The sequence below is a fragment of the Schistocerca serialis genome, chromosome 8 (assembly GCF_023864345.2).
Source record: "Schistocerca serialis cubense isolate TAMUIC-IGC-003099 chromosome 8, iqSchSeri2.2, whole genome shotgun sequence".
Taxonomy (NCBI): domain Eukaryota; kingdom Metazoa; phylum Arthropoda; class Insecta; order Orthoptera; family Acrididae; genus Schistocerca; species Schistocerca serialis.
In genome coordinates, this window is record NC_064645.1 from 124,909,068 (window position 1) to 124,919,073 (window position 10,006).

Sequence of the window (10,006 nt, forward strand, 5' to 3'; positions counted from 1 at the left end):
CCTCCTCCTCCCCCTCCCCCTCCTGCTACAAATACCTCCTGTCCCTTTCGTGGCCATTGTCACTGAAGTTAAAATCTTCTGGATTATTAGGCCACGTCATGAAACATGATGCAGCCTAATAACCCAGAAGATTTTAACTTCACCTCCTGATCCCTCACTCCTCGAGGCCCGGAACCTCACACTGCTCCCCCGCCTACACTATCCCAGAGCTCCCATCTCCCTCCTCACTCCCCGTCAAGACTCCATTCCAATCACCTCCCCCAGCCCGACCCTTCACTCCGGCATCCTCTCCCAAATCCCCATCACCCGCTTTGGCCCCAAGGCCTCCCTCTCCCCTGCTCCTTCTCGTTCCCACTCCCACCAACTCCAAGCCCTGTGTCGCCCACTGACCCTCACCGCCGTTATCACTTGGCTTAGTCCAACAATCATGGAGGATGAGGTGCTGGCGCAGCTTAAGGCACATCCCTACCTAGGCGTCCATGTGGTGCGCCGGATTTTCAATCCTGCCGGCTCCACCTGCCGTAAGCGGGTGTTTTCTGAGCATTCCCCCTGCACCGACCTTCTCCTGACGGCGGGTGCCCTTCTGTTCCATCGCCGGTACAAAGTCGACCCCTCCCATTCCCCTCCTCAATCCATCTGCTGCCAAAGGTGCCTGCATTACAGTGCACACCTGACATCAGAGTGCTGCAAGGCCCCCGTCTACCCGCACTGCAAACAGGCGCATTTCCTCAGGCTGTGTCCCAACCTCCAGTCCCCTCCCTCCTGCAACACCTGCAACCTCCCGCATCCCACCTACTCCCAGAAATGCAAGGCCTGACCTCCCCGCCCCCCGAAACTCCTGAACTCACCATCCCCATCCGCTCTCTGGACGTCCCCACCCCTCCGTCCCCCCCTCCACTGCCGAGGACACCATCAGATTTGTCACCATCATCCTCCAGAATGTCCACCTGTTCCAAAGCCGCCACACCCTCCAGCAGGCATCCCTCACTACCCAACCAAGCTTCCACCTTAACACTTAAGCCTCCTATTACCACAACCAAGCCCACTTCACCTTCTCCCATTTCGACACCCTTGTCTAAATTGCTGCCATAACACGACAGCACTGTATCTTGTTTAACCACATCCGCTCCCTAACCACCAAGAAGAACCTCCTCATGCACACCCTCAAGACCCACCACATAGATGCCTTCCTCTTAAATGAAACCTTTCAGCAGCCCCAGCATGCCATACACACATCACCCTACCTCCTCCACCGCTCCAATAATTGGCCACCACTGCCAGATCCCTGTCCGGCTTCAACCCCTCCTTCCCAACGCCACAGAATTCCTTAGTCTCTTCTCCCCTGGCCTTAACATTACCTGTGCCATCATCTACGTCCGCCCCACTGTACCTATTCCTTTTTACTTCCTTTCCCACATTGACCGTACCTTCTCCTCCTACGTGATTGCTGCTGACCTCAACATCCATAGTCGTTCTGCCACCAGGTATGGTGGTGGCATCAGTTCCTCTCCAACCTCCAAGGTGACCTCATTCCCCTTCCCCTGCACACCCACTGCGAATCCAATACCACTCCCGATGTCGTCCTCTCCTCCCCTAAACTCCTTGGCCACAAAGTGGTGGATGTCCTTGACCCTATTGGAAGTGACTGCCTCCCTGTACTCCTCACCGTTTCAGACGGTCGATGCCCCTGTCCCAATCACCACATTGACCTTCCTCCGAAGTATGTCCATGATTATTCTCATGTCGACTGGAATACCTACCGGGATACTCTGTCTACCCAGATCGATAGCCACCCCCTCGCCTTCCACCACCCTGATGATGTTACCCTTGCTGCCGCCTTTCTCCAGCAGACCTTGTCAGAGACCATGGAGGCCCATGTCCCCACCGTCGCCATCCACCTACACCGTCCCACTCTACCCCCACAGGCCATCCTCTTCCTCTGTGAATCCCGCCGTCTGTACCGTGCCTTCCTTCACATGCACGATCGGGACACACTACGACGCCACTGGCAACTACAGCGACACGCCAGAAACCTGCTCACAGCTAAGAAACGCCGGGACTGGCGCCATACATGCACCCGTCTTAATGCTACCCTACCTGTCACCTCGTCCAGGTACTGGTCAGCCTTCCAATGCCTTACCAGATCTAACCCCCCCCCCCCACTACCCTCTCTTTCATGATGACCGAGCCTTCCCTAACAACCTTAGTAAGGCCAATCACTTTGCATCCTACCTCTCTGATATCTTAACCCTCCCTGACGATCCCCAGTTCGACTTACTCCCTCTTCCCTGATGTCCACGATCGAACTGACACCTCTGTCCCTCCACTCGCTCCTGGCTTCCAGTACTTGGACAAAATTACACACAATGAACTCAATGCCCCCATCACAACTCAGGATATCATCGATACACTCCGCATGAAATGCAACACCGCTCCCGGTCACAATCGTGTTACCTATCGCCATCTCCGTGAAGCTCCTGCCTCCTTCCTCTCCACCCTGGCCCAACTCTATAATCTGGTCTTGTCCACCGGCTTCTACCCCGATCTGTGGAAAACCTCCCAGATCCCAATGTTCCTCAAACCCGATAAACCACCATCCACTGTCTCCTCCTACCGTCCCATCAGCCTTACCTCGGTCTCCAGCAAGGTCCTGGAATCCATCCTTACCCAACGCATCCACCAGCATCTCCTCCAGCACCGCCTCCTTCCCATTACCCAGTGTGACTTTCGACCATCCTTCTCTACTGATGACCTTCTCCTTCACCTCACTCATTTCCTCTCTGAACAGCTCAACTCCAGTTCCTCTGCCATCATCATCTCCATCGACCTTGCATGTGCTTATGACCGTGTCTGGCATTCCGGCCTCCTCTTCAAGCTCCAAACCTTCATCCATCCTATCAACTATGTCCGTCTGATCGGGTCCTTTCTGTCCCAACGTCCTTCCTATGTCACCATCCATAACACAGATTCCGACACCTTCTACCCCTCCACTGGTGTGTCCTAAGGTTCCATCCTCTCCCCTCTTCTATACCTTCTGTATACAGCGGACATGCTGCCACCTTCATCGCCCCCCCCCCCGTCCACCATCACCAATACGCCGACGACACCGCCAGCCTTGCCCTCGCCCCCACCCTGCAACGATCCCAACACTTTCTCCAATGGGTTCACCACTTGGTGTAACCAGTGGTTGCTCAAGGTCAATCCTTCCAAGACCCAGACGATCATTGTAGGCAAAACCACCCCTTCCTTCCATCTCCTCGACTTCTGTATCACCATATATGGCCATCCTATCACCCTCACTCCCACCCTCAAGTATCTTGGCGTCAGCCTTGACTGTCGCCTCTCCTGGATCCCCACCTCCAGACTATCCAAGCTAGGGCATGCTTCCAACTCCGTCTCCTCAAGCTCCTTTCTGGCCGCACATGTGGTCTGGACCCATCGACCATCCTCCAAACCTATAAATCCCTTACCCGCCCTATCCTCTGCTACGCTCATCCCGCCTGGCTCTCCACCCCTCCTACCTTTTACCAATCCCTTCAAATTCTAGAATGCCATGTGCTCCACCTCGCCTATCACATCCACCCCTTATCCCCCACGCGGATCCTATATGACCTCATCCCGTTCCCGCACCTAGTCCTTTTCCGTGAATGGATACGGATCTACACCTCCCGCAAACTTGATACCCCTCACTCACGCACTTGTATCTCCCATCCTCTCCCATCCCCGTCCACTGCCGCGCCTGTATTTCCACATCCCACCTGTTCTCCATCTCTCCACTCTCCATACCCTTGCCCAAGGTTGCTTGCACCAACTCTCCCTCCCTGATGATGCCCTCCTCCCCTCCATCTACCCCTCCTACCAACTTTGAAAATCCCCATCCACCCCCTGTGTTTTTTCCCAAGGGCACCCTCTCTCCCTTCTCTCCCTCCTCCCTTCCTCCTCCCTCCTCTTCCCCGGGCTTCCCCTCCCGTACCTTCTTTCCTACCCCTCCCATCTCCTCTGCCACTGGCATCTACACCCTCCCCTCTCCCTCCTCCCCCTATTTGGCAGGTCCTCGGACGTACACGTAAAGAGAACTTTCGCGCGCCGGAGATCATCGCCTAGCGTTTGTGTGTGCCATCGTGTTCCAGTGTTTCATCGTTTGTGCTCCATAGTTCGCGTGTGTCATCTGCCTTCTCTGTGCGTGCTCACGTTTCTGAACGTTTTTATTTTGGACACTGCGCCCGTGAACGGCTCCGTGTGTTTTAATTTTGTATGTCTACGTTTGTATATCCACCATGTCTGTTCTTCAATTGTCTCCTTTTGTATCATTAGTCATATCTGTGGCCGAAGAGCGGCGTAGTATGCCACTGCTGGCCTACCTGTATCAGGTGTGAAAATAACAATAAAGAAAAGAAAAAGCTCAGCCAGGCAGTCTGAAACTCGTGAAGTTTGTCATCTCGGTAACAGACAGCTTATTTACAGTACTTTGCTTTCGTTACTAGTGGATGTTGTGGATTCGTTTGGTTGTCTCTTGTCACCCCGTTGCTTCTCGCGTGTTGTCGTCGTAAGGTCTCGCTCGGTCGTCCGTCTTTGTTCGTGTCCGTCCTTTCCCGTTCGTTTGTTCTCGGGCCGCTCCCGTTTGGTCCCGCCGCGCATCGTTGTAGTTACACTGTGTTGCAAATATGTCGTCCAGAGTTTCCCACACGTGCAGCCTTTGGCATGTAACCGTCTCACTCACACTCCTGGTCGGAATAGCGCAGTGGTAGGGAAAGCTGAAACACAAAGCAGATTTGGCTACATTCACAGAGTATGAGCGCGCTCCGGGAGTGCAAACACTGAACAGGCTTGCACTAGAGGAAATGGGCACGGTGTTGTCTGCGCCCTTAAGAAATCGAACATCCGTTGTCAACAGATTGTACAGTGTCTGCTCCTTCAGACATACACACATGTGGGTAGCATGCACGTAATTATTGTCGTTTTGCTCGTTAGGTTTGTACTACTTGTTTTAAAATGTCTGACAATGTTCACGATCCACAGTGGTACTAAATACAAAAAAATTATTCGGTGATAGCGAATTCTTTGACATGAGCTGATATAGATATATCAAATACTAGTGACACATGAAAATTTGTGCCGGACCGTGACTCGAACCCGGATTTCCCATTTACCATGAGAAGTTGTCCTAACAGTTTCGGCTATTCGGCGCACGGCTACTGCGAGCCGTACAGTAGCGTGTTGCGCGACACGACACGCACATCGAAAGACATGCAGTCTAGTCGGTAATGATCCTTCCGCAGGTTCACCTACGGAAACCTTGTTACGACTTTTACTTCCTCTAAATGATCAAGTTTGGTCATCTTTCCGGTAGCATCGGCAACGACAGAGTCGATGCCGCGTACCAGTCCAAAGACCTCACTAAATCATTCAATCGGTAGTAGCGTCGGGCGGTGTGTACAAAGGGCAGGGACGTAATCAACGCGAGCTTATGACTCGCGCTTACTGGGAATTCCTCGTTCATGGGGAACAATTGCAAGCCCCAATCCCTAGCACGAAGGAGGTTCAGCGGCTTACCCCGACCTTTACGTTGAACATGTAATCTAATTGTCCCTATTCCGGGAACCCAAGGGATGTTGTGAGCATTAAGGGATGCGTACAGTGTGGCAACTAGAGGTCTGGATCAGTCCAGGGAAGATGAATAAATAGGTTAGGGTGACTGCTTGCGATAAGAGGCAAAATTGGGTTCGAGTCCCACCTGGCACAACTTTTTATGTGTCACTAACAGGTAGTATACATATATCTAATACCTCTGATGTCAAAGAATTCGTGGTCAGAGAATAAATTTCGAAATACCTAGTCGATTGGTCAAAAAAATCAAGGTGACGGAATCGCCGTGGAGTACAGCCCTCGCTCACGTTGAGAAGGGAATGCACTGTTGGATGATAGTTCATAAAAATTGGCAGTGGTCTTCTCTTCTCGGAAGCGCTTTGTAAAGGTCCAACATTTCATGGTAGTACGCTGACCATTTCCGTTGCGAGGCCGCGAGCTTTTGAGAGAAAAATCGTAGCGGTTATTTCTCGTCAGCGACAGTTAGCTGTCGGATTGCAGCTATAGGAGTTTCGCTTGCATCCGTGGTAACTGACATGGGACACCAGACACAGAAATATAATGGCTTCGGCTAGACTAAGAGAGTCATAGTTACTCCCGCCGTTTACCCGCGCTTGCTTGAATTTCTTCACGTTGACATTCAGAGCACTGGGCAGAAATCACATTGCGTCAACACTCGCTAGGGCCATCGCAATGCTTTGTTTTAATTAGACAGTCGGATTCCCCCAGTCGGTGCCAGTTCTGAGTTGATCGTTGAATGGCGGCCGAAGAGAATCCGCGCACCCGCGCGCCTCCGGAGGAGCACGCTAAGGCGGACGCGGCCTCGCATCAAGGAAGATCCGTGGGAGGCCAAGGCACGGGACCGAGCTCGGATCGCGCACGCAGGTTGAAGCACCGGTGCTCGCATCCTGCACCGCCGGCCAGCACGAGGCCGACCAACGGCGAGAGCAGACCACGCCCGCGCTAGACGCCCACACTTACCGGCACCCCTACGGTACACACCCCGCCCAGGCCCGGCACGTTAGCGCTGACCCACTTCCCGACCAAGCCCGACACGCCCCGATCCTCAGAGCCAATCCTTATCCCGAAGATACAGACGCCGGGTTGTTATACCACGACGCACGCACTCCGCCTAACCGAGTCGCGTGCATCTCAAAACTAGCGGAAATGTTGTGTGGTACGAGCGCTGAAGCTCTGGAGTGGCTGGCGTGCGGCACCTGGCTCCTCGCGCCGGTTTTGAATGACTTTCGCCCGAGTGCCTGTCCGCTCCGGTGTGGAGCCGTACGACGCCCATCGGCCGTGAGGCCGTTGGACACAAAACACTGGAACAGGGGCCGTCAAACGCCTCAGTCCCGCCTATGCAACTGTTTTGAAAGAGACAGTGGAAAACTAAAAAAAGATCACCCAGGACGGTGGATCACTCGGCTCGTGGGTCGATGAAGAACGCAGCAAATTGCCCGTCGACATGTGAACTGCAGGACACATGAACATCGACGTTTCGAACGCACATTGCGGTCCATAGATTCCGTTCCCGGGCCACGTCTGGCTGAGGGTCGGCTACGTATACTGAAGCGCGCGGCGTTTGCCCCGCTTCGGAGACGTGGGAGTGTCGTGGCCGCCTGTGGGGGCGGCCGCGTCTCCTTAAACGTGCGATGCGCGCCCGTCTCCTGGCGGTTCGTATACCGGTACTTTCTCGGTAGCGAGCACAGCCGGCTGGCGGTGTGGCGCGCGACACCTCGTACAACGACCTCAGAGCAGGCGAGACTACCCGCTGAATTTAAGCATATTACTAAGCAGAGGAAAAGAAACTAACAAGGATTCCCCCAGTATCAGCGAGCGAACAGGGAGAGTCCAGCACCGAACCCCGCAGGCTGCCGCCTGTCGTGGCATGTGGTATTTGGGAGGGTCCACTAACACGACGCCTCACGCCGAGCCCAAGTCCAACTTGAATGAGGCCACGGCCCGTAGAGGGTGCCAAGAATTTCACCTCTAACATCGCAATACGAATGACCCCGCCTGTCCCTATTAATCATTACCTCGGGTTCCGAAAACCAACAAAATAGAACCGTGGTCCTATTCCATTATTCCATGCACACAGTATTCAGGCGGGCTTGCCTGCTTTAACCACTCTAATTTGTTCAAAGTAAACGTGCCGGCCCACCGAGACACTCAATAAAGAGCCCCCTGGTAGGATTTCAATGGGGTCCGCCTCGGGACGCACGAGCACGCACGAGGCGGTCGCACGCCTTCGGCTCGCCCCACTGGCAGGACGTCCCACGATACATGCTAGTTAAACACCGACGGGCAGTGAACCAACAGCGTGGGACACAAATCCAACTACGAGCTTTTTAACCGCAACAACTTTAATATACGCTATTGGAGCTGGAATTACCGTGGCTGCTGGCACCTCCAATAGATACTCGTTAAAGGATTTAAAGTGTACTCATTCCGATTACGGGGCCTCGGATGAGTCCCGTATCGTTATTTTTCGTCACTACCTCCCCATGCCGGGAGTGGGTAATTTGCGCGCCTGCTGCCTTCCTTGGATGTGGTAGCCGTTTCTCAGGCTCCCTCTCCGGAATCGAATCCTGATTCCCCGTTACAACCATGGTAGGCGCAGAACATACCATCGACAGTTGATAAGGCAGACATTTGAAAGATGCGCCGCCGGTACGAGGACCGTGCGATCAGCCCAAAGTTATTCAGAGTCACCAAGGCAAACGGACCGGACGAGCCGACCGATTGGTTTTGATCTAATAAAAGCATCCCTTCCATCTCTTGTCGGGACTCTGTTTTTTTTTTAAATTCTTTATTCAATTCATTGCATTATACATATTTAACCCACTACCTAAATACATTAGTGGGTCCTAATAATGATACAAAGAAATGCAGCTCTCTGTTCTACACTATAGGTGATTTTATTATTATTACTATATTCTTATCGCTATGTGGTTCTAAGCTACTAATCTACAAGGAACCTTAATGCTACCTGCAGCGTTACAGGTGTGCCAGTGCTACTATAAACCTGATGGATGTTGACCAGGCCCACTGAGCTAATCCCAGTGGGCATGCCCCCATCACTGGGCTGGCCCTTAACTTGGTATTGCTGCAGTCTATCCTAAAGACTTATCCTATCTTCTACACCTAATCTAAATTACTTAAGTCATAATTGGTGCGCGTTCCAATCCGGTGTTTTTTGTGCCCCCCTCCCTCCAAGTCCAGGGCAAGGCGGATTCCAGCCGTGAAGCGGCTGGCCAAGTCCCTACCCGGCGGTACAGGAAGGGTGCACAGAGTCTGAGTCGGTGAAGAAAAATTTTTGCTTTTAATGATTGTCCCTTAAAAAGTTCTTAAGGACTTTTTTCGATATTTCGTCTGTGAGTTTGTTTAAGATGTTGAAAGTGTTATCGTGCCTTAGTAAGTGGTACGTGTCATTGTTTGGTAGCTGTTGTCTTAGGTCATTGGCTACGTCATCGAAGAGGTGGCACTCATACACCACATGTTCTGGGGTGCCTTGCACAGCACCACAGTCAACGCCTGCTTCCCAATCCGACATAAAGATGTTGGGTATGGCCCACGTCCAGTAAGAAAGGGCAGCATTCCTCTCGTAGGCGTGAAAAATGTGAGTTTTATCCGTTCCTCTACGTCTGGTAGCAGCTCATAGGTTCTGCGTGCCGTATCCTCGTTGCTCCACTGTTCCTGCCACAGTTCGATCCCTCTCTTTTTAATGGCTTTCTTATCCCCAGCATAAACCCCAAGTATCTCCCTAATTTTATCCCTGTTCCCCTTCTTCGCCCAGTACCAGGCGGCCTGTTCACGAATTTTTATGTCCAATGGACAGATCCCCATTAGCACTAAAAGCGCTCCCCCAGGTGTTGTCCTGTAGGCCCCTGCTGAACGTAGGAGCATGTTCCGCTGCACTCTTCTTACAGCCACGGCAGGCATGACCCGCGTGAGTCTGTGTGCCCAGACCCCTGATCCGTATCCTACTATTGAGGTCAAGATACTATTATGATATAATTTGATTAAGTTGGGTGGAAGGTGAAATCGTTTGTGACCAATTCCAATGAGATTGTTTAGTAAGACCAAGGATTTTTGAGATACGGTGTCAATGTGTGATGCAAAGTTCCACCTCTCATCGATGATTACACCTAGATATCGGGCCTCGCGGCGCTGAAGAACTGGCGAGCCATTAATTCTTACAGTAGGGTTTCTGACCAGTTGGCTCTTGAGAAGCAGGTATGTAAAATTACTGGGCGCAATCGTCATTTTGGTTTTATGACACCATGATGTAAGTATGGTTATGGCTCTCTCCACTTTGGGCTCTAAGTCCTCGCCGCTACGGCCGCCGACCAGCAGGAGGAGGTCGTCTGCGTATGCTATGACCTCTAGCACATCGTTACTGTTCTTCAGGTCTTCCAGT

General features: G+C 52.5%; 1 pseudogene; it reads left to right on the forward strand.

Annotated features, from left to right (window-relative positions):
* Nucleotides 1-6,987: 6,987 nt before the first annotated feature.
* On the forward strand, nt 6,988-7,142 carry LOC126417525 (5.8S ribosomal RNA; annotated as a pseudogene).
* The last annotated feature ends 2,864 nt before the right edge of the window (nt 7,143-10,006 follow it).